The sequence below is a fragment of the Cuculus canorus genome, chromosome 16 (genome assembly GCF_017976375.1).
Source record: "Cuculus canorus isolate bCucCan1 chromosome 16, bCucCan1.pri, whole genome shotgun sequence".
NCBI classification, from domain to species: Eukaryota; Metazoa; Chordata; class Aves; order Cuculiformes; family Cuculidae; genus Cuculus; species Cuculus canorus.
In genome coordinates, this window is record NC_071416.1 from 7,614,975 (window position 1) to 7,637,011 (window position 22,037).

At 51.5% G+C, this 22,037-nt stretch overlaps 1 protein-coding gene across 2 annotated transcripts in view; it reads left to right on the top strand.

Annotated features, from left to right (window-relative positions):
* Positions 1-22,037, top strand: part of CDH22 (cadherin 22) — an 82,696-nt gene continuing 60,659 nt past the window's right edge. For both annotated transcript variants that reach the window (XM_054081608.1, XM_054081610.1), the window contains exon 1: positions 1-303. The gene's annotated coding sequence lies outside the window, so the exon portion shown is untranslated. The remainder of the gene's footprint in view (positions 304-22,037) is intronic.

The following is a 22,037-nucleotide window of genomic DNA, read 5'->3' on the forward strand; positions in this document are numbered from 1 at the left end:
GGCAGAGGGAGCGAAGGCAGCGAGAGGGAGGAAGGCGGCTCCTGCCGCACATGCATCCCCAGCCGCGCACCCCGCGCCCCGCCTCGCGCCCTGCCCGCCCGGTGCCCGCAGCTCCCGCCGCGCCGGCTGCGTCCCCGCCGGGAGCCGAGCCCGCACCGCGGGGCTGCCGGGGCCATCGCTCCCTGCGGGGCTGCCGGGGGATCGCTCGGAGCCGGGGGAACCGGGGCGATCGCTCCGAGCGGGGCTGCCGGGGGATCGCTCGGTGCCCGCGCGGGGGGGGGCGCGCCGCGGCCACCGCCCCAGGTAAGAGAGCGGCGGGGTTGCGGGCTGCGGGGCGGCGCCGCGGGGAGACCAACTTCGCCGTCCCTGTGCCCGCGCCGCAAACTTTGCCGGCGCCCGGCGGGCGCTGCCGCGGGGGGGGGAACGGGGGGCGCGGGGAGGGGGGGGGCGGCTCTGCCCCCGGCCCAGGGTCGCCGCCCCCCGGGGGCCCCGGACTCCGCCCCGGGGCGGTGGGTGGGTTCGGTGTCGGAGCGCAGGCGAAGCGGGGGGGGGGGGGGTTGTTGTGTCCTTCTGGGCATCGCTGGAGCGTTCCTGAGCGCTCGGTAACGGGGCTCCGGCACCGGCTCTGCCAGCAGCAGGGCTTCAGCACAGCCTTCAGTTAAAGCACTTGGGTGCGTAAGGAGCTGCAGCTCTTTTTTAAAGCGTTGCTGTCTTAAAACACCCTCTTTGGGCTCCTTCCTACCCAAGAGCTGTCTCCCCATCTTTCTGACAGAGACCAGAGCCTTCCCGCCGGTTCCCACAGGGGCTGGGAATGTGTGTAACGCAGCTGAGATGCCCGAGGAGTCTTGTCCGAGTCCTGTCCGAGTGCTTTCATCAGGCAGGGTAACATCTGTCTATTTACAGAGCTATGTTTTTCTAACAACAAACTAAAAATAACTGTGCTAAAACTAGCACTTTCCCCATTTAAGATGTGGTTCCCAAATGGCTGTGCACAGGCCGCCTGGGAACGAGCACTGCAGCCACGGCCGCTCCTGCATCCCAGCCACAGCCACTCTTGCATCCCAGCCACGGCTATTCCTGCATCCCAGCCACAGCCACTCTTGCATCCCAGCCACGGCTATTCCTGCATCCCAGCCACAGCCACTCTTGCATCCCAGCCACGGCTATTCCTGCATCCCAGCCACAGCCACTCCTGCATCCCAGCCACAGCCACTCTTGCATCCCAGCCACGGCTATTCCTGCATCCCAGCCACGGCTATTCCTGCATCCCAGCCACAGCCACTCCTGCATCCCAGCCACAGCCACTCTTGCATCCCAGCCATGGCTATTCCTGCATCCCAGCCACAGCCACTCCTGCGTCCCAGCCACGGCTGCTTGCCCAGGCCCCGCACTGCACGCCAAGCGCACCTTGCTGAGTGTCCTGGGAGATCATCCCGTGGCAGCCAGGCTCCTGCAGCCGCTCGCCGTGCCAGCCGGGGAAGGAGTGATGCAGTAGTTGCCTCTGTTCTCTCTTTTGTTTGATTTCTGACCATTGTAATATCCTTTACAATCTGGGGAGATGCATTGTCTTTTCTTCTGATCTCATTTTATGCATGAACAAGACCAGTTCAAGGGGTGGTGATGTAGCTAATAGCGAGGAGGAGCAGGCTCAGAGTTCAGACATAACTTCATAAGATAGTGCGGCACATCTCAGAGAAGCCTTTGGACCTGAGAGGGCTGAGAAAGATGGCTTCACCAGAGCTCTGGTTCTCCAGAGCTTGCTTGCATGGCCTGACAAAATAAATGGGCCTGACAAATTAAATATGCCTCTCTGCCCTGCTACTAGGCTGGTACTATGCTGTTGAAATAGGATGTATTGCAACGACAGCCAGTCCCATGGTCTTGTACACCACTAAGGAGATCTCAGGTGATGACTGTTTCTTTGGGACCTGTTTCTGTCGCTTCGGAGTCCCTGATGTGTTCCGAGAATGGCTGAAGCCTGCAGACTTTGTGCTTGTGGCTTGTGTGCCCAGCTCAGAGGGAGCCTGGGCTTTGCCAGGTTTTCCCTGTGAGACTGGTGGATGCTCTCCACCTCTTTCATGAGCACTGGGTAAGGAGTATTGGTAGCAAACCAGAGTCAAAGTTGAAGATCATGCTTCTGGTACATCAATTTTCAAATACTGATAATAAAGTGCTTCCCTGGCTTTGGGTATCGCATGGCAGGGGGAAATGGAAATGAGCGTGAAACCGCTTTCCTCTGCTGATACTGTGTTCAAGGCCAGAGGGCAGTTCTGCTGCTCGCTGATGAAATCCCTGAAAGTGTTGACAGTGCCCTGTGTGCAGCATAGGGCAGAGCCCACTAAAACAAGCTGCTCCAGGTTCTGTACAGACTCTTATATTTCCTGCACCTCTTTGCTCCAGTGAGGTGGGGTCAGAGAAGGCAAGGTTCGGTCTCTGTATGAAATGCTGGTTGTTGAATAATACAGTGTTGAAATAGGTGGGCTTGGGAAAGGAAAAGTATGTGCTGTTTGATAGGTACCCGCTTTGTTCCTGCCAAAAAAAACCCAATATACCCCTTGCTTTTTGGTGCACTGACACTTTATAACGTGATACAGTGATTTCATGCCTAGGATGGAGAAGTGGCCACTGAAACAAGGTAAATTTTAAAATTCTTTTTCAAAAGAAGCCAGCAGGTCTCCAGAAAAAAAAAACAGAAAAGGCTGTCAGTGGGTTAAAAATAACAGTTAAAATCCTATTTTTCCTTGTTCTGTATTAACTAATATGATATTTTCATGATTTAAAATGCAATATCATATTTGAAAAAGTCTATAGTTTCTTGCTTGTGTGTAAGGATTCTCAGAACAGGGTCTTCATTTACTGTTTGTTGTGTATATTGTCCGATCAGCTTTTTGGCTTTTTGCACTTCAAAAATGATATTGAGCTAGCAGGCTTTTTACTTAGAGAATTTTAATTTTGTGCTTGTAATCACTAGCCTCCGGTAGTAAAATTGCGTTGCTAATATTGTGAGTGAATGTTTGAAGCCTGTTTTGCTGCCCGTGGACTTTGTTTCATTAGGAGGGTTAGATTGTTCACGGAAGGTTTGAATCAAGACTGGACTTCAAGTGGGATTCAGTCCAGTGTTCCTTTAAAGCATAACTACATATTTTGGAATTAAGGACTTCTAAAAGCCCTTATTTGGAAAGTAATGAAAAACCGATTGAAGAAGGAATAGTGTGGTGATGGGTGTGTTCTTTCGGCCTCAGGTTGCTGAAGGGTGTTTGTATGTAAGAGTACAACCCTGTATGAATTTGCGTTGCTGTCTTTTACCCATGTGTTACGCAACTGCATTTGGGTTTATGGGCAGGGACTCTTCTCTGCGGATAAGCCCGTGGGTACGCTGAGGCACGGGCCATTTCCAGTGGGCTGCTTTTTCCAAACAGTACATGGAAAGGAAATGAGTCTCAACAAGAGTCCTTGTCTGCGGCGGGAGGGGAACAGGGCGCGCAGCACCTGACTGTTGGCGAGGTCTCTTTGTCCCTGCTCCCAGTTTATTCCACGGCCTCCCGTTGCAGGGAAGGGTGGTGATGGGGAGGGATGTCACCCTGGCTGTAGCCCTGCCCTGCACCCTGGGCATGTGCCGGCTGTTCTGCTGCTGGCAGGGCCCCCATTCTACCTTGTCCTTGGCCAGTGTCCGTGTGCGGCTGTGCCAGTGAGGGTGCAGGGCTCAGCCCCCCAGGTCTGGCTGCTCTGGCATTTGCAGGGCTTGCTCCTGCATGTCCTTGTGAGCCACGTTGCTTGTGAACACAGTCCCGGCTCCACTCTGCAGAAAAGCTGGGGCTTGGTGTCTGGATTTGGGCAGCAAATTGCTGCCTCTCAGCTTCTCCTGCAGACCTGGTATGTGGAGAGCTCACTTCAGGGGTTTGGACAGGACTCACCTGCTCACCTGGCATGAGCTGAGTGCCCACTGCCTGCTCAGCCCTGTGGGGCATCTGCATTTGCAGTGTCGTCCGGTTTGTGGTTTGGCTTCTGCTTCAGAGAGCTGTGGAGGGCTCTCTGTTCCTGCCGGTAGCCACTGCAGGCACCCAGCCTCCCAGTTCACAATTTCTTTTTTCATTTAATGATCATTTTTATTATTTGCAAAGTCTGTAAAAGGCATATAGGACATTACAGTAATTTTCCGCCTTATCCTTTGCAGGAACCCAGTTGTTACAACAATCCAGTTGTTGCAACAATCCAGACTTAACTTTAGTCTGGCTCTGTGTCTCCTTAATTTTTCTTTATTTTCATTGTCATTTGTGCTGCAGCTGAGATTGTTCTGTGTTATCCTGTTGGGGGAGGGTCGTTGGATGGCACTTTATTGCTGGTTCTACAGTGCAACGTCTGGGTAGCAAAAATGGGTGTCATCTTCAGCAATCTCTGCCTTCTCTAATCCCACAAGGGATGCCCACAGAATATGTGAGTTCTTTCTTCTTCTATTAAGCTGTGGGTTTTCTTCTTGGTGATGCTGTTCCTCTGAGCCTCTCGCATTGTGGTTTGGGTTCTCCCTGCACGCGGAAGTTTTTGGCTCTTTGACAGCATTATGGCACCTTCTCTCTTTTCCTTGGAGGGCCTGTGGGACTCTGTGGGCATTGGCGTGTGGTGGGTGGTAGCCGGGTGCAAAGCTCGCTGCAGCTGCAGGACTCCTTTTGCTGTTAATTTTAACTGGTATGTGTAAGGCACGTGGGGATCCAGGACACTACCAGGAGGTGGGAGTGTGAGGACTGTTCACAGTGCATGGGTTGGTCTGGGGCTGCCCGTGCCTAGGTGGGTTGGGCATGGCTGGGTTTCAGACTGCTTGCTGTGCCACCTCCTTGCTGCTTTCTGCAGCCTTTGCTCGTGCCGCGTCAGTGTAGGGAAGCACCGCAGTGGTGAGCGTGGGCACTGGTACCAGCTGGGGAGAGAAGTAGCCCCCAGAGCTTCTGTGCGGACTCTGTGAACAGGAGGTGGAGGACAGACCCTGCTCAGCTGAGGTCCCACGTTGTTTTCTGTGAGGCGGGGGAGTCGTGCTGTTGGGCGTAGGGAAGGCAGCCAGCGCAAGGGCGAATTTGGCCCGGATCTTTCTAGCTGCTAAAGCTACCGGCAGTGCTGAAAAACAAGGTGCATTTCAGAGTATCTGCTTTGTGCTGGGTGCCACATCTCAGGACTGCTCACTGAACATAAGAGAAGTTATAATGCTCATTGCAACCGAACAACGTTTTTTTTTTCCTGGGAAATGGCAGCACTTCTCTGGATTCCCAGTCCTGCTCGGCTTCTCTTGTCTGTGGGAAACCTGCACTTGCCTTCTCTCTGCATGTGGTGCTTCATTCTGCTGCCCTGCTTTTACTCCCTTGCTCCTTGCTCTGACTCTGGCAGCGTCAATGAGCCTGGAAAAATAAGCCCAACAGAACTCATTCCATTTTGACTTTACTTAGCACTATACTTCCCAATTCCAGACCTCTTGCGAGAGAGCTGTGCCTTAGCTCCCACACTGCGGACTGAGACTGGGCGAAGTACCTATTAACACTGCTGTCAAGCTGCTGTGTGGAGAGTCTGTTTCACAAACAGAGAGCAAACTTGCCTGGCTCACGTGCTCTGTTGCTGCTGTTGCTTGTGCTGAATTTGGCCCCGACTGACTGATGATGGAAGCTGAGAGTGGGATGGAGGTGATGCTGGGCTTGGTGCTTGGCAGCAACAGCCATAGCTCCACAACTGCCCTGTAGAAATATTTAGCCAGGTGCTTCCCGAGCAGAGCTGAGAACATCCTGCCCCTGGATTGGGAAGTGGGGTGTTAGAGCCAGCCACTGTGTAGGGTGAAGTGGTCCTGTCCTCTGGCTGTAGCAGCTGTGTGAGTCATGCTGGTTAGGAATTCCTTCCAGGTAATCATGAAAACAGAACTGTTTGTCCAGCATCTTTCTGCAGATACCCTCTGTCCCTCTTTGTTGCTCCTCTCTGCTACCAGGGTCCGGAGAACGCTAAGGAAAAAGAGACATGGGATCACTGTTCCTTACTGGCTGACGCCTATTCCTCATTGCCTCTTCAGGTGGGTTTTCGTTAATCTCTTCCTAATTAACTGTAGCTGGTGGCATGAATAACTGCAGGTGACTTGAAGGCCTTCAACTCACCTGAAGCTGTTGATGGCCAGAAGCTCTCTGCAGCCAATGATGGGATGTGAAGGGAGTCGCCATAGAAACATCTCGGGCAATAAATAGAGCCTCAAAAAGCTTTGAACTTCTTTTAGCATAAGTCTGTGTATGAATGTGGGCACAGGCAGGTAGTGGTGTGCATGTGGATGGGAAAAGTATGTACACCGAGCAGAGGAAGGATGTGATACGTTTGGAAACAGTAGCTGCAGGAGCAAGTGCAGGATTTGAACACCACTTTGGTAAGCTAACATTTCCTTGAGGTTTTGATTGCAAAACTAAGTCAGAGCAGGAGTGTGCGATATGCTCCTGATGCTGGTCTGGCAGGAGAGAGCTCATTCTTGCAGATGAGCTGTGTCCAGTGCCTTAGAGCCCACAGCCCTTGCTATGAGCTATGGCCACAGGGAAGCCTTGTCCCCCAGTGCGCCGCACAGCAGCGCTGGGGAGCACAGCACAGCCTTTGCGGCCGGCACCCATCTGTCTCTGATCCTCTTTCTTGACCACTGCTGCCCTTCCCTCTGGCTCAGCAGGCAGTAGCTGTGTGCAGGCAGACCCCAGCTGCTGGAGGGTCTGAGGCTCTGCGCCCACCTGAAAGGCACCAGAGTTGGATATCCTTGGACGCGTTCTCCATCCCCAGGCCCTGTCCTGGCTCTGCTCCCCTCTGTGCCCCCCTGCTGGCTTTTCTGGATTCCCCTTGCTGGCTGTTGGCTCACAAGTTGCTTAGGGGCTGTACATTGGCTGGAGACCCTGGACTTCTTGATCGTGGGGTGTAGGACAGATTGTTCCTCTGGGTCAGAGTCCCCCCACGGGCCAGTGTCAGGAAGGACAGATGAAGGTTTGGCTGCTCCTGAGGCTTAGAAACCCTTATGATTTGGCCCTCCGAGGACAGAGGGGTGCTGGGAGCCCTGGACCAGGCCCTTGTTCTGGCAGCTGCTTTCTGCTGTGGGATAGCTGCTCCCCCTGTGCAGGATGCCCTGTGTTAGACAGTAGCTTCTGTGTGTGCCTGGGGATGCTGCACCCCCTTCTCCAGTCCTGCTTCCTTGCTTCTCTGTCTGTCACACTGGGATTATCTTCCCCTGCTCCTACTGCAGCTGCTTCCTGGAATCCTAAATCCCCAAAATGCTGTTTCTCCAGTAATCCTTGTCATTAAAAGTGGTTCCTAAGCTCAGAGCACCTCCTCCTCTCCACAACCAGCACCCTGTCACCCTCTCTAGAGAGCAGCACTTTGAGACGGGCACATACTAAAAGTGAGCAGGTGAACTTGTTAACCTGGGATGGAACACTGTCCTCTGACACCTGGTACCAAACTTCAGAGTTACCTTTGGCCTTGGATCCTTCTGGATTTTCACTGTTCTATTTATTTAAGACTATGAAAACCTGTTTCTCCCCTATTGTTGTGGCCCTGACAAGGCACGTGGCTGTTGGTAAAGGTGTGGTGCACGTGTAGGAGAGGAAATTGTTTCCCCACTGGGAAAGGGGAATGTGAGGGGTTCCTTCGGGAGCTGGAGCAACGAAGCTGGTGAAGGGGCTGGAGAACAAGTCTTATGAGGAGCGGCTGAGAGAGCTGGGGTTGTTTAGCCTGGAGAAGAGAAGGCTGAGGGGAGACCTTATTACTCTCTACAACTACCTGAAAGGAGGTGGTGGAGAGGAGGGAGCTGGCCTCTTCTCCCAAGTGACAGAGGACAGGACAAGGGGGAATGGCCTGAAGCTCCGCCAGGGGAGGTTCAGGCTGGATATCAGAAAAAAATTCTTCACGGAAAGAGTCATTGGGCACTGGAACAGCTGCCCAGGGAGGGGGTCGAGTCGCCTTCCCTGGAGGTGCTTAAGGAACGGGTTGATGAAGTGTTTAGGGACGTGGTTTAAGGGAGTGTTAGGAATGGTTGGACTCGATGATCCAGTGGGTCCTTTCCAACCTGGTTATTCTATGATTCTATGATTCACCAGCTTTCTGAGCTTGGCTGCCTTCCCACTTATGAAATACAGCTGGACCTTTAGATAGCAGGCAGGTAAGAATAGCTGAGCATCAGCAGAGTCCTGAAGGAATTATGTCGCTGCTTAAACTTCTGAAAGTCAGCCGAAAGCCCGTTTTCTGCAGCCTTCTTGGGCTGGTCCCCAGGATCTGGATGCCTTTGGCAGTGGCGGTCCTGCTGCAGTAGAGCCGTCCCGAGGCAGGGGACGGGGATCCTCGCTGCCGGGTCTCGAACCCGAGTCCCGCGGGGTGCGGGCAGCGGCGTGCCGGGGCGCTCGGCGGGGAGAGGGCGGGGGGCTCCTCCCGGGCCGGGGCCGGCAGAGGGAGCCCTGCATCCTCCTTTCCCGTGCGCAGCCCGGCAGCCCAATTAACGAATTAATTTGAGAGGTGCATTGAGGGATGAGATCAGAACGCGGGTCTCCTCTGGGCAATGGCTCTGCTGGTCTCACCGAGGCTCGGGAGCGACCGCATCCTTCCCAAATCCCTCCTCTTTGTGTGCCCCTCCAGTCCATCTCCCGGGTGAACTCTTGAGGGGCTTCATCTGGCCCAGCTTCTGATGGCCGCGTAGAGGTGACAGGGTGTGGTGGGATGCCAGCGCTGTGGGCAGCAGGTGAGCCACAGGCACTGGTGCCGGGCTGTGTGCTTCCCCGGGCTGTGGGATGAGCAACTGGGGACCGAGGCTGGCTCTCGGGTGCGGCCGTGGCCTTGCTTTGCCTGGCCAGGACTTGCTGATGGATTAGCTAAGGCAGACGGGAGCTTGGGAGCTGGAGCTGAGGACTGCGGCATTGTTGGTCCTGCCTCGGGGACTGGCTGTGCTTGCAGGCAATGCTGCTCCTTTCCCTGGTACCACAAAGCGGTTGAGGCATTGAAGTGAAGTGCAAGCGCTGAACCTTCCCCAGCTGGAGGAGCACGCACAGGTGAGCAGTTATGGACTTGGTCTGAAGAAGCTGTTTACGTTTTTGTGTAGTGGGAGACTCACGTTTGGCTGGGAAGGGTGCTGGAACCATCAGTTGAGGCTTAAGTTCTGATCTACAACGCTGACGGGCTTTGGTGAATTAGAGATGGATGGGGGTTGCTTCACTGGGAGGCGATGGCAGCTGGATGCTGGTGGTGCTGGGCTGCTCCAGGACAGGAGGTATGAGCTCACCTTACACGACTGAGAGGCTCAAAGTTTTGTGCAAGGAGAGTAGCAGCTTCTCACTGTGCTGTGCCTGCTGCTCTTTGGCGAGTGCATTCGGAAAAGGGTCAGTCTGACTTCCTCTGCCCTGGCAGTAAGCATGGCCAGCAGTGGTGTTCTGGGGCTGTTGTGGGTTAACTCTGGTAAGCAGTCAAGCACCGCACAGCTGCTTGCTCACTCCCTCTTCTGCTTCCAAGTGGGACAAGAGAAAAAGAAAGGAAAGGTTAAAGCAAGAAAATGTGCGAGTTGAGATAAAACTCACTAATGGTTTACTAAGTAAAGGAGAAGTGGAAGAAGAGAGAAAGAAAACAAAACAGGGATGCAAATGCTCACCACCTTCCATGGGAAGATCGATGCCCAGCCTGTTCCTGAGCAAAAGGTGGTTAAGCCTTCTGAGGTCCCTCTCTCCCTTTTTGTTGCTAAGCGTGATTTTAGGTGGCAGAGGATACCTCTTGTCAGCTTGGGTCATCTGCCTGCTTGTCTCCCCACCCTAAGTGCTTGCGCACCCCCACTCTCTTTACTGGAGGGGGCAGAGTGAGAAAAAGAGAAGGCCGTGATGCTGTGCAAGCACTGTGAAGCAGTAGCTAAACCATTATATTATCAGCATTGTTTTGGTCACAAAACAAAGCACAGCACCATATGAGCTGCAGTGAAGCAAATTAACTCCATCCCAGCCAGACCTGAAAGAAGAACTGTTAAACTTATCTTTTATTTACTGAGCCTTTAGGGTGCCTGCACTGTAGGAAGGTACCTGGTGGCCTTTGCAGAGGAGCCCTTGTCAGACCTGAGCGACACAGTGGAGATGTGGCCTCTGCGCTGGGGATCTGATGGCAGAGGCATGCCACTGTGCTTTCTGTTCTGAGCTAGAGACACAGTCAAGTGCCGGGAAGCAAGCCTTACAGAGCAGGGCTGCCTGCGCGCAGTGCTGCTGGCTCAGTGGATGTAAATCAGCCGGAGTCCATCGCAGTGGTGGGGCTGCAGGACAGGAACTGACCTGTGACCACTCTCAGGGCTGTGACTGCTCCTGAGTATCTCCCAGGGCCTGGGCACAGGTTTGGTGTTTCTAGGAAGGCCTTTTCTAAGCCTTATGCTGTCCCAGAACCAGAAAATCTTGCAGCTGAGTGTGTGTTGCTTGTACCAAGCACCGTCCTGGTTGTGAAAAGCTGTGTGCTGTGAAATAGAAATGAGAGGGAGGGATGGTGAAGCACCAGGCTGGAAGGCCTTTTCTTTAGACGACAGCTGAGCTGGGCTTAGGCAGAGGTAGGACACAATGTCTGGTCCTGGCTTCCACGAAGCAGCACGTGTGTTTCCCTTGTGAGCCATCAAAGGCTGGTACTGAGACTCCTCTGTCTTTTTTATATCTAGTCCATCACTGTGCTATCTGATGACTCCCAAGTATATTTAGAAATAGTAATGACAGTTTTTCTTTCTCCTTTTCTAGCTGGTGCATGAACTGTTTGATTAGTTTATATGTTTGATATATTTTTGTGTGTGAGGTCTACCTGCATTTCTGTGCACCAGGGTGAGGAAAGCTGCCTCATGAGCCCATGCTTTTGGTGCACCTGGTTGTGGGGGGGCTGAGGACTGGACAGATGCAGAGCTCAATCCTGAACCAGTCGAAAGTTTGGTATCAGCTGTGCTCAAGACAGCTGTGTCTTGTTATTCTGTTTTTTAATCACAGTGACTGCGTGCTCAGGTGTGAGTTTTGGTGTCAATTCACTGTGAGGTCCGGTGGGAGAGGTGAGTGGCAAGAGATGTGTACAGCTCCCAGTTCAGTGTGGAGGAGAATGGCTTTTTGACCAGATGCCACTTGGCTTTGGAAGCCCAAACTCTGCCTGAGGTTGTTGCCAGCCCAGCAGCCTGCAAAGAGTGGTTGGTTGGAGGATGCAAAGAAGCATGTTTGTCTGGTTTGTGTGCTCCTAGCTGAGTAGTTGGCTTCAGCCAGTCTAATGTTTACCTCCTCTGTTGGAAATGGTGGGACCTGGAGGCTGGTGGGGGGCATGCAGGGGATAGCGCAGCATGGCTGGAGTAAGGGTGCCTGTGCAATTCTGGATTTCAGTGCTTTTGCATCTGGCTGCTTGGGTTAAGGGTGGTGGGCACTGGGTGGAGTTGTCCTACTCAGGCACATGCTAGGGACTTCGAGGTTGTGTGTGAATAGTAATGCAATAGTCATCAAACAAGCTACAGAGGAATGTGGAGAGGGAAGAGGAAGGGAAATAGCCCAGGGAATAAGGGGAGAGGCAGCAAGGGTCTGCAGTGTAGTGACAGAAAGTGTAGAATGTACATGGACAAAGTGTGTGGGGATGAGAAAGCCATGTTTGCATGTGGGGAGTGGGAGGGTGTGCGTGTGCTGCCAATTCTCCCCTTTCAAGCATGGAACTGCCGTGAGGAAAGGGTGGGCACTGCTGGTGAGCATACTCGGAGCCAGCTGCTTTCCAGTTTTTGGTTGTGAAGGTCTTTCACTGTCACCAGTATGGAGTGGCCATTGGTCTGTATGCCGGATGGAGTGAATTAGGACATGGGAGTCCTGTGTGGAATTCATTCTGGGTGAGGTCCTTTGCTGAAGCAGGGCAAGGCTGCAAATGTGCACCAGGTCTGAGGGAGTCAGAACTGCAAAGCAGTACACCTACCCAGGTGGGTTTCCGTGCCCCCCTCCTGCGTGCGCACACACGCACGTGTTCCAGCATGATCCTACCTGCTCACGTGTATGCATATCTCTCCTTGGCTCTATTCTTTCACGTGCACTTTGTCCATTTGCTTTTCTGTCCTCCCTGTTGCTGCTGTAATCTCTATCTCTGTTTCTTTCTCCCTTTGTTCCCTGGGCTGCTTTGCTGCCTCTTACTTCACCATGTCCCTCTTTATTCCTTTTGATAATAACAACATTAGAACCTACATACAAGGCCCCAAGGTCCCTGCTTTGTGCAGATACATCAAGAAAGACCCTTCAAAGCCTGTGTGCTGAAGAGAGAAGATTCTCATAGTCTCACTATTGCCAGGGCTGGCTAAGGCAAAGGGTCCGAGTGTGAAACATGACCTGTACAAAACCCCACATCAAGTCCTGTGTCCATCCTGGAATGTCAGAAGGGAAGATGCTAAACTTGTTTGATGGAGTTTTACACCAAAGCTCTGAACCTTTCTGCCTGATTGAGGAATTGGCCAGTCAGTCTCCCTTTATCATCTGTGCTGAGCAGAGTGGTTGTTCCCAGAGCTCCGAGTCTGTCCTTCCTCATTGTGCCATTGGTAGTGATGTTAAGGTGAAGCTACCTGTGGGCTCTGTTCTAGTCTGCTGTATTCACGTGCTTTGAGCTTCAGAAATGTTCTCCTTTTCAAATGCAGTTTGGCCTCTGCTGAGAGCTGATGCTTCTGTGGGATGCTGAAGTCTGATGGCTGGAAAGCAGCGTTCCTGCTGGCACACTGAGGCTGTCTTGTTTTGTATAGGTGGGGCTCGCTACATTGCCTCTGCTTACAGGTCCTCTGAGAGTGCTGGATGCTGGTCCACAGTCTGTGCAAATACAAAACTGGAAGGGGTGGAGGAGGAGTAATAAAGTGGGTTTTTTACCTGCAAAAGTGGTCAGAGTGTCTTGCAGAGGGAAAGCTTGTACTGTATCTTGCTTGCAGAATCCTATCCAGAAACCTAGGGTGTTCTTGGCAATTTATGGTAAGGACACAGCTCTGCTGTGCTAGTCCATCATGGTATCAAAGATTCAGACTCTTGCCAGGGAAAGGACTTTGAAATCAGGAGAAAGACTTATCACTTTAACATTTTTCCTCCTAATGTCCTCCATGAAATGTGCATCCTGTCTGTGGTGGTCTCTTTCAGCTTTGTTCAGCCACATTGCACACAATTCTGATGCTTGCTTCCACTTTGACTCTTTCATAGGTCAGCCTGTTGTCATGCCTGTGTCAGTGCTTGTGCCCTCAATCTCCTTGCTAAGAGCTGGGTTTCAGAAAGAGTGAGCAGTAGGCAGTAAAACCAAAAGCTATCACCCATTCCAGGAGTCTGCTGCTGCCTGCAGCCCTTTTGATTTACACGCAGCAAAGGTCATTGAAGCAACAGGCCATTTTGGCATATTTGCTTACCCTATGTATTCTCTTTGAGCAGCACAACCTGTGTGGTGTCATTACTTGAAAACAGTAGAGGGAGACTTAGGGTGGGGCAAATCAGTTCTTGTTGCTTTGCAGGAAAGAGCAGAAAGCTCAGGGAAGCTGGAAAGCCCATGCCAGCCTCTTTCTGTGTGCTGCTGGCCACCGTGGAGCCTTTTTGTTTGCACTTACGTTGGTGGCTGTATTGGGACTGGGTGCCAGCAGGACCATCTCCTCATCTTTTGGGCTTTGTAGGGTCTTTCCTGATGTATCTGCACAGAGGAGAAACTTGATCTCTTCTGAGCCACAAACCTGGGGGATGGTGTCATTTGCTGTGTCAGCAGCAACTTTGGCAACTCTGCTTGGTCCTAGGCGTGAGGGTGTTGGGGTTCCAGACTGGGAGCACCTGTAAGTCAGCGCTGGCAGGTGACAGCAAAGCAAGAGGCTCCTAGAGTGGGTGGCCAAGGTCTCTCTTGATGAGGTGTCTGGATCCCATTCCAGGCTCATCACCCTCCAAGACAGCAATGGATGATTTGCCTTTCTCTGGTGTTGGCTGTTACTGTCCTTAGATCTGCCCATGGCATTCAGAGTTCTCATCTGCTCTGGGCTGATTTGCGCCTGCCTGCAGCTCTTGAAAGAGCCGCTCATAGCTGAAGGTGGAAGGAGAGTGATTCCTGCCTGGACAAAGGCTTGCTAGTGAAAAATAAACCGGATCTGGCCAGATGAAGTCTTTGAACAGCAGCTGTAAGTACTGATGGCACTGCTCTGTGGTGTCGGTGTACCTTTGAACTCGGGCAGGACTTTTTTGCAATGTGGAGCATGACAAGCATCAGTCTGCTTGTGGGGGATGTGTGAGAAACATGATGGGGCTGGCAAAGTAGGGAAAGCCTGTGTGTGGCCAACACAGGGCACACTCTTTGGGCCGGAAGGACAGAAGTGGAGCAGGGCTGTGTCCCTCTGCTGTAGTGTTTCCCGGTGAGTCTTGGAAGAGCCAGGATCTGCCCTTCCTTAAACAGAGGGGAGAGGAGCAGTGCTTCTCACCTCTGTGTGCAGGGGAAAGCAAGCGAGGTTGGCACGCTTCTCCTCAAACTGTCCCTCCTTGGTCTGCAAACTCTTCTCCTCTGGCTAGTTAGTATTAGTATTCAGTTTGTGGAACGGGCTATGCAATTAACACAAAGGTACAGTCATTCATTCTGACTGGAGGGCTCATGGGATCAGATGTACTGGGGATAGGAAGCGGAGGCTTTCTGCTGGGAAAGAATGTCACAGCACAGCGGACACAGAAATGAAAAGCTATTAATAATGATCCCGGAACTTCACTTCCATCAGCTGTTTATTTAAAGGTGCTCCGTATTCAAAGCCTCCTGATTTATGTGGGCAATAACACTCGCAGTCCTGGGATCACTTTTTTAAGCAAGGCTAATGGGGTGAAACCATCATACTGCGACAGTAGAGATCAAGCTGGGAAAATGATACTGGAGAGAAAAATAAACTATTGCCTAGATTATCCAGGAGCTGCGCTGGGCTGGGAGTTGATGTGAGCTCCCTGCTCTTCCAGCATTTATTAAGGCTTTTACTTCCCCTTTTCTTGTTCTTTGTGAACAGAATTTAGCGGGCATGGGAGGATATAAAAATTTGATCCTACCAGGCAGGATGCTAAAAGCTTCTGGTTTTGCATTCAAATACAGTGTTGTCTGTAGAACGGCTGTGTGTAGCTGTTATGCTGTGCGAGGCCCCAGGGGAGGCAGCCTCCCTCTCCAGGGGTTCCCATCCTGACTCAGCCATGTTCCTGAGGGACTGGTCCCTCTGGGGAAAGCAGTTTCTACCCTCTTCTGTCCCATGCTTGGTTTTTGCTTGCACAGCTGTGGTATCAGGGCACCTCTGCCCTCAGTTGTTTGCCTGGAGGAGTGGAGATGGAATGCTTGGGGCTGTGACAAGGAGTGGGAGAAGGGGCCACTCTTCTCTGGGGGAAGGGCAGCTTCCATGCAGATTTTCATCATGAGCCTGTTTGCCCTGGCAGCATCAGCGAGGACTGCTTAGTGGGGTCGTGAGCTCTGGGCCAGCGCTGACCTGGTGGGTGGATTTGACACAAACTTGTGATGTTTACCTCTTCCTGTTTACCTCTTCCTGCAGCAGAGAGATTGGGTTGCAGATGCAAGGAGGTCTTGGGGTGGGAAGTGTGTGAGAAAGCCGTGACTCTTTCTTCTGAATCTGCTGAGCAAGCCCTTGGGGGAGGATAGTTGGTTTCACGAGCTCCCTCTGGACATCTGACAAGGTGCAGAAGGAGTGCTGAGTGCTGGCCATCCAGAGAACACGTGGCTCTGTGGTACCTGCAAGGCAGTGAGCAGCTTTTGGCAAAACCCATCTATTTTCCCTGGGGAAATGGAACAGCTTATACCGCCAAGCTGTGGGGGCTGGCAGTTGTGGTTTGTGTTGCTCTTGACAGGGTCTGACTCCCGGGATGCGACTCGCAGTGCTGCACGTCACCAGAAGCTCATAGTGGTGATGTAATTAGTAGAATGATGCAAATGATTCCAAATAAATAATGCATCTATCATTAATGATTGAATGCAAAATTTAGCCTGTTGCTATTGTCTGCAAGTTGTCTACAAGGAGGTTGTAATCTTTCAGTCTGGAGAAAGCCTTTATCTGCAGCTCACTGGCAAACGGTGTGCTGCAAGGTTTGCTTGCTTAGAGACGTGGCCCATCTGCTCCAGCGTGCAGGTCCCTGGCCCAGCAAGGGTGTCAAGTTCCTCCTGGTTGTGCTTTGTGAGGGAGAGGTGGGCTTTGCTTTGAATGGGTCTCTACCAGCTTGAGTGCCCAGAGGCCCTTTTGAGCCCATGAGGCTCTGGTGCCCTTTCTCAAGAGCACCTGTGTGTTACTGGCCTGTTTTTGTTCCAAGTGCAGCCTTGGGGATGCGCAGAGGAATCCAGCAGGGCTCTGATCGCCTGGGGCAGCCCCAAGGGGTGTGTGCTAGCTTAGTTCTTGCTGTGCTTCTCTTGGAGATGCAGACTTTCAAATAGACTTTGCCAAATTGTGCTACCTCTGTAGAAGGCTCAGCTACTAGGAGTTTTCTGCCACCTGTGGTAGATTTTTCTGAGCAATGCTGCATCTTAAAGAGTATTTGCTTCTTGGTGATGAGGCTATGCAATATTTCGGCTTTGGGTTCCTGAATTTCTGTGGTACTAACATTCCTTCCTTTTTCCCCAGTGTTTGCTCAGGAATTTCTGGAGAGTGGGAAGAAGTGGGGCTGGAGCCTCTTCTTCCGCATGCCAGAAAAGCCTGTGTTTAGACAGGAGAGTACTGCACAGGTGGTGGTGGTTGATGGTGATGATTATTTAGGACTGACCTGTGCTGGCATAGTGCTTAGGCAGCTGCACAGATGCTACAGGGCAGCATGGTGGCCTGGGTGGCTGAGGAGGGCAAATGCAGAGCAGTGGGTTTTGGCAGGATATGCTGCAGAAATAAGTTTCTTCTCTGTTATACTATCTTGTTTCTAATTATTATTTAACCAGCTCCTCTGAAAATAAGAAATTAATTGTAACGGTTTTCTTAAGTGTGAGTGATCAAGCTGGAATTGGCATTAAAGAGACTAATTACTCTCATTCTTCCACCTTTCTGACAGCTCCTTATTGCTGCAGGCATTATCCTGAGGTGCTGAGGGAAGCCGCTTTGCCTCTTCAGGCTGCTTTTGGCCTAAGGCACCTGCAAAAGAAAGTTGGTGCCTGCTTCTAATCTGGGCTGTGCACAACTTGATCGCCCTGTTGCACAGGAAGAAAGCACCTTGAAGCTGCGGATGTGAGACCTGAAGTGCAACTCCCCTGGCCTCGTCCCGCTCCTCACTGCTCTGTTGTTCTCCCCGCTCCAGCACGGGAGATCCCGTGCTGTCTGGGTGTTAGTCTCAAAATGACAGAATGCTGCCACAGGAGGGGAGACCCCGGTGCTCTTGCACATTCTGTAAAAGAGGCTCATGTGTCTCCTGCTGTGAGGACCGAGAGATTTCCAAGGACAAAATTGCCAAGAGCGTTGTATAGAGAAGAAGAGTGAGCAGCAGACGGTGCTTGCCATGGTATTGATTTAGCCAGAGGACAGATTCTGAGCCTGACCTCAAACCCTGAGCAACAAGTTGAAGGAATTTGCTTTAAACCCCTCTGGCTCAATGTAATGCTCACTTGTTATTCTCTGTAAGAATTTGGGGAGACTTCCACAAGAGGTGGAAAGTTGCAGACAAGAAAGCTGTGAATATCTTCAGTTTTCCATTTGATCACAAAATATTGAATGATAAATAATTCATAAATCTGCCAAACATTTGCTTAAAGGAACCAAATTCCCTCCACATTTGTCAGTGTAAGAATTCAGTTCTGTGGTTTTTTAATTTTAATCTCCTTTAACTCCTCTCCAGAGGCCCCCTTGTCTGGGCTGCCAGCCTGGATCCACTCGCCCTGTTTTGGGCAGCCTGGTGCTTGTGCCTTTCCTTTCTTGTCACTTTTGGCCTCTGGGGCCCAGAGAAGTGGCCACAGGAGGGGAACAATGGTGGTTCCTGTGTGTCCCCGGGCTGTGCCATGGGGATCGGCTCTGGTGGTGGCAGAGGCTTGTGGGGTTCTGCCCTGCTGTATGGGAGCATTTCTGGCTCTTCATGAGGCAGCAGGGCATAAAAGATATGAAGCTGTTGGGAGTGCAAGATCTGAGCCTGTACAGAGCATTTGTGAGGGGATGACTGTCAGATGCATCTATCTATCCAGATCCTAAAACTGAAGACCCATCCTGAGCTCTGGAGCTTTCTCTGCACAGCAGCAGGAATTCTGCCCGCCCCAGTGTTGTGACAGATGCTGCAATAGCTGCAAACATCCTTCCCATGACTTGGTGTGTAGGGGCAAAGGATGTCTGATGCTTTCCTTGCTGGTGATGCTGAGCGCAGGACAAGGATATGCCGGAAGCACGGCAGCTGGGCCAGTGTCTGTCGCTGCAGGCAGCTACTGAAGGAGCAGCAATTTCAGCGTCCTCCTGCCCAGCTAGAGCTGGGGACTCCTTCATGTGCCTTCTTTCAGCCATACATGGGTGCTAACACCAGTTTGGCACCAGCTTTCAGTTCTGTTTGGCCAGTCCCCTGGCTCAGTCCAGTTCTTTAGAAATTTCTTGCCATAGCCTCAACCAAGATAATCTGTAATTTATGGATTTTGCTTCCTACATGGGGTCGCTTATCATTTTCCACCAGTCATGGCTGAACTCATTGCTTGTTTTTTACCCCTTTCAGTCTTTATATCCCATCTGGGCTCACGGCACTGGGGCTTCTCTTTTCATTTGGTTGGGGTTTTTTTTAATCTCCCTTCTTGTTTATTTTGTCTCCCCTCTGCTCTTGAGAACTCTGATTCTTTTGCCTCTGTTAATGATTTTGTTCACAAGCCTTTGAGACACTGAATGGATCTGCTGCCTTTCCTTTCTCTGCTGGAGCCGATGGTGAATCCTAGAACGCATGGTGCCCGGCAGCATGCAGCTTTCTTCTGCGATAGAAAAGCTATCCATGCCCTGTCAGATTTGAGTACTCAAGTGCTTTGTTTTGCTTGTTCAATAGCACTTCAGGCAGTTTGTCAGGCTCGCAGGAAAGAGTGACTCGCCTGCGATCCCCTGAATCATCCCTTGGGATCAGCTTTCTCTCTCCCACGGGGTTAGACGCCCGCGCTCCGGTGCATGGGGCTCAGTGGGCGGCAGCAGGCATGTGCGCTGCAGGGGCTTTGCACTCTGCCGGTGTCTGTGTCCCACTGCGTTGCTGCTGGTGGAGGTACCCTGAGCTGCCAGATACCCAGGAGTTAGCGCTGCACCGAGTTGGTGGAGAGGGACAAAGCAACCAGAGCCTGCTGGCACTGTGTTGTCACTGGTTTTGGAGGCTTCTGCCTCTGGAGCAAGCGGGGTCTTGAGGGGAAAGATAGAAGTGAGCAGGAGTGGCTGGCGTGGGGCTGGCAGGGCTGATGGGTAACAGATGGGCAGTGCAAGCACTTGCAGTCCCTGTGTGGAATGGTGGGAAGAGGACCTGGTCTGCTCAAGGGCTTGGAGTGTGAAATTCGGAAAGGGGAAACCACAAACAGCACAGCGGATCAGTGGCTGCTGTCCTGGGGGTCAAACAGTTCCTGGGCTCTGGACACGAACAATAATCCTCTCTGGGCTGTAGCTGTTCTCGTCTTTGGCGCTAGGAGACAGAGTGTTTGTGTGTTCCACTGGGACAGCGGTTTGTCCTGGAGGCTGGTGGCTCTGCCTGGTCAGTTGGAGCCCTGCGGGCTGTGGTCAGCTGGGGACTGGTCTAGGGATGGTTGCCCTGCTGGAGCGGCACGCCTGGCTGAGCTCCGGCTGCAGATGGGCTCGCGCAAAGCTGCTCCTGGCATTTGCCTCCTTGGCGTGGAGGTGGTTTCTCCTTGGCCTGTGCAGAGGGAATCGTGCATGTGTTCAGGACCACAGGAAGATGCCTTTGCTTCCACCCCCTCTCAGAGATTGTTTTTAAAGGCAAATTAAAAGTATTGTATTCACGTCGACAAGGCATGAAAATTCCATATTTGGAAAAGAATTGCTGCAGAGCGAGACCGTTATGGCTGTAAAACCCACTTCCCTAAGGCAGACTTTGAGATTTTCTTTGCAATTAAAATTTCTTTGAAACTTGGACCAAAGACGATTTGGAGGAAGAAATCTCCTGAACTTTGAAAATACTTTTTTTCCAAACAATGCTTGCGTGAAAGCTTTAACAAATCCTGTTCCTCCCAGTGTGTCTGATAGCAGAAAGTGACTGAACATGAGAAGTCAAAAGGTTGTGAATAGCTCCTGCTTTGACGGTTGCTGCACTCTTCTATTAGAATTTCTCAAGGCAGCATCAAAAGGGACAATAATTAAACTTAAAGCAATTTAAAAAGAAGGGAGAAAATAGCTGTTTAGTCATACAGTCCTGAGCATTGTGTAGGTAGAAATTCCTCTGGAAAAAAACAACATTACTAGGACTGTGTGCAAGTTTATCTGGAGAAAAGCAAAGGAAGAAGTTCCCTGCTGGGAGAATAATTCCAAGGAAGCAGAAAGAGGAAACCCAGAGATTTGCTTTGAGAACAAGAATGACTAAACTTTTGCTAAGTATAATGGGCTTTCTGCCCTGTTGTCAAAGCTGAGGCTAGGGTGACATTAGTGAGAAAACGTGATTTCACCATTAGCTGCCTCTCTTCTGTGCTCTGCACCAGTGCCGAAGGCTTGCTGAAAGGCAGATTGCTATCAGACTTTGCTTTGCACTGTCTGGACCTGCACTTGGGATATGTTCATCCAGTAGCTGTGGTTACACAAGCCTCTCATTGCATAAAGAAAAATAACAGTAATTTAAATATCCTCTTCCAAAAGCCTCCACAGTTTGAATCCCTTGGCCACTTATCTCTAGCATTTAGATACACTGTGATGCTATGTGTCCTCTGGATCAATACCTTTAGCCATCTCTCACTTGATTGGCAAAATGTGCTGAGATTCTGGAAAGGACACTGAACTGGAGTCTGCCTTCTCTGCTGAAACATGTTTCAGCAGAGGGACACTGTGAGGGTCTAGAGCTTCCCATGATGAAAAGCCCCCTGCCTTGCAGCTGATCTCTGCGGCACCAGAGTGTTCTGACACGTTATTCTGCTTTGTTTTATCCAGACATTGGGCCTTAAATATTGCATCACTGATGAGATCCTCTGTGGAATGGGAACTTACAGTGCAGTGGCTGTGATCATAATCTGTCTTGATGTGAGTCGGTATCCCACGCCTTTGCTCTCACCAGTGCTGGTGTCCCACACAGAATTAGCAATGCGTGTTAATGTGTTCCAGCCACAGACGCTGGTTTATGGTGACTGTGGGTTCTGCAGTGGTGCAGAGGGAATTGGAGCAGCAGCCAGGTTGCAGTGTCGGTCCCCAGTGTTTTAAATTTGCAGAGCACTCCCTGTAAGGCCAAGGGTTGGATGTGCCAACTATTCAATTGTGCAGCCAAAAGGGGTAATCTTACAATGCCTCTTGAGCGCTAGGAAGGAGCTGTGGGAAATTATGGGGATGTAGATGGTGCTTGGCCATGGTGCAGTGATTCAGGGTTGGTTTGTTACTGAGATGCATTGTCAGAGGCAGCATCTGAGGCGATGGATGCTTGCGTGTGATATGCTTGCCATGTGACCTAGTCTGGCCTTGATAGTATCTTATGTCTGCAAAGATTGCCTCCTCCCTCCTCTTTAGATTTCCAGGAGAAGTTCATAAAAGAAAAAGTATCTTTGCCTCATCTTGTCTTACAATATCCAGTACAGAAAGCGAGCTCCAGAGAGCCTCCGTTCTCGTCTTAGCCTTAGGTCTGGAGATTATGAACCACCTTGAAGCTTTGCAGCAGCCTTGCCATGCTTGTATTACCTCCATATGGGAGATACTGGAAGCATGCTCTGGCCAGCCTGCTCCTTTTCTCAGGAAGGGGAGCATTAAGTGGATTTGAATTCTGTTTAACAGGAGGAGATGTGGTTACACACTGCGTGCTGCACTGTAGGCAGCACCAGAGAATTGCTGTTGAAGTAATTGCAGGCTTTTTGCTGCCCCTTCTCCCAGCAAGGTCTGTCTGAGGCTGCGCTGTCGTGCCACCCGTGTGCTTGGCTGGGAGGCAGGGAAGCTCCCTGTGGCTGCAGGCTCTGAGTTGGCAGTG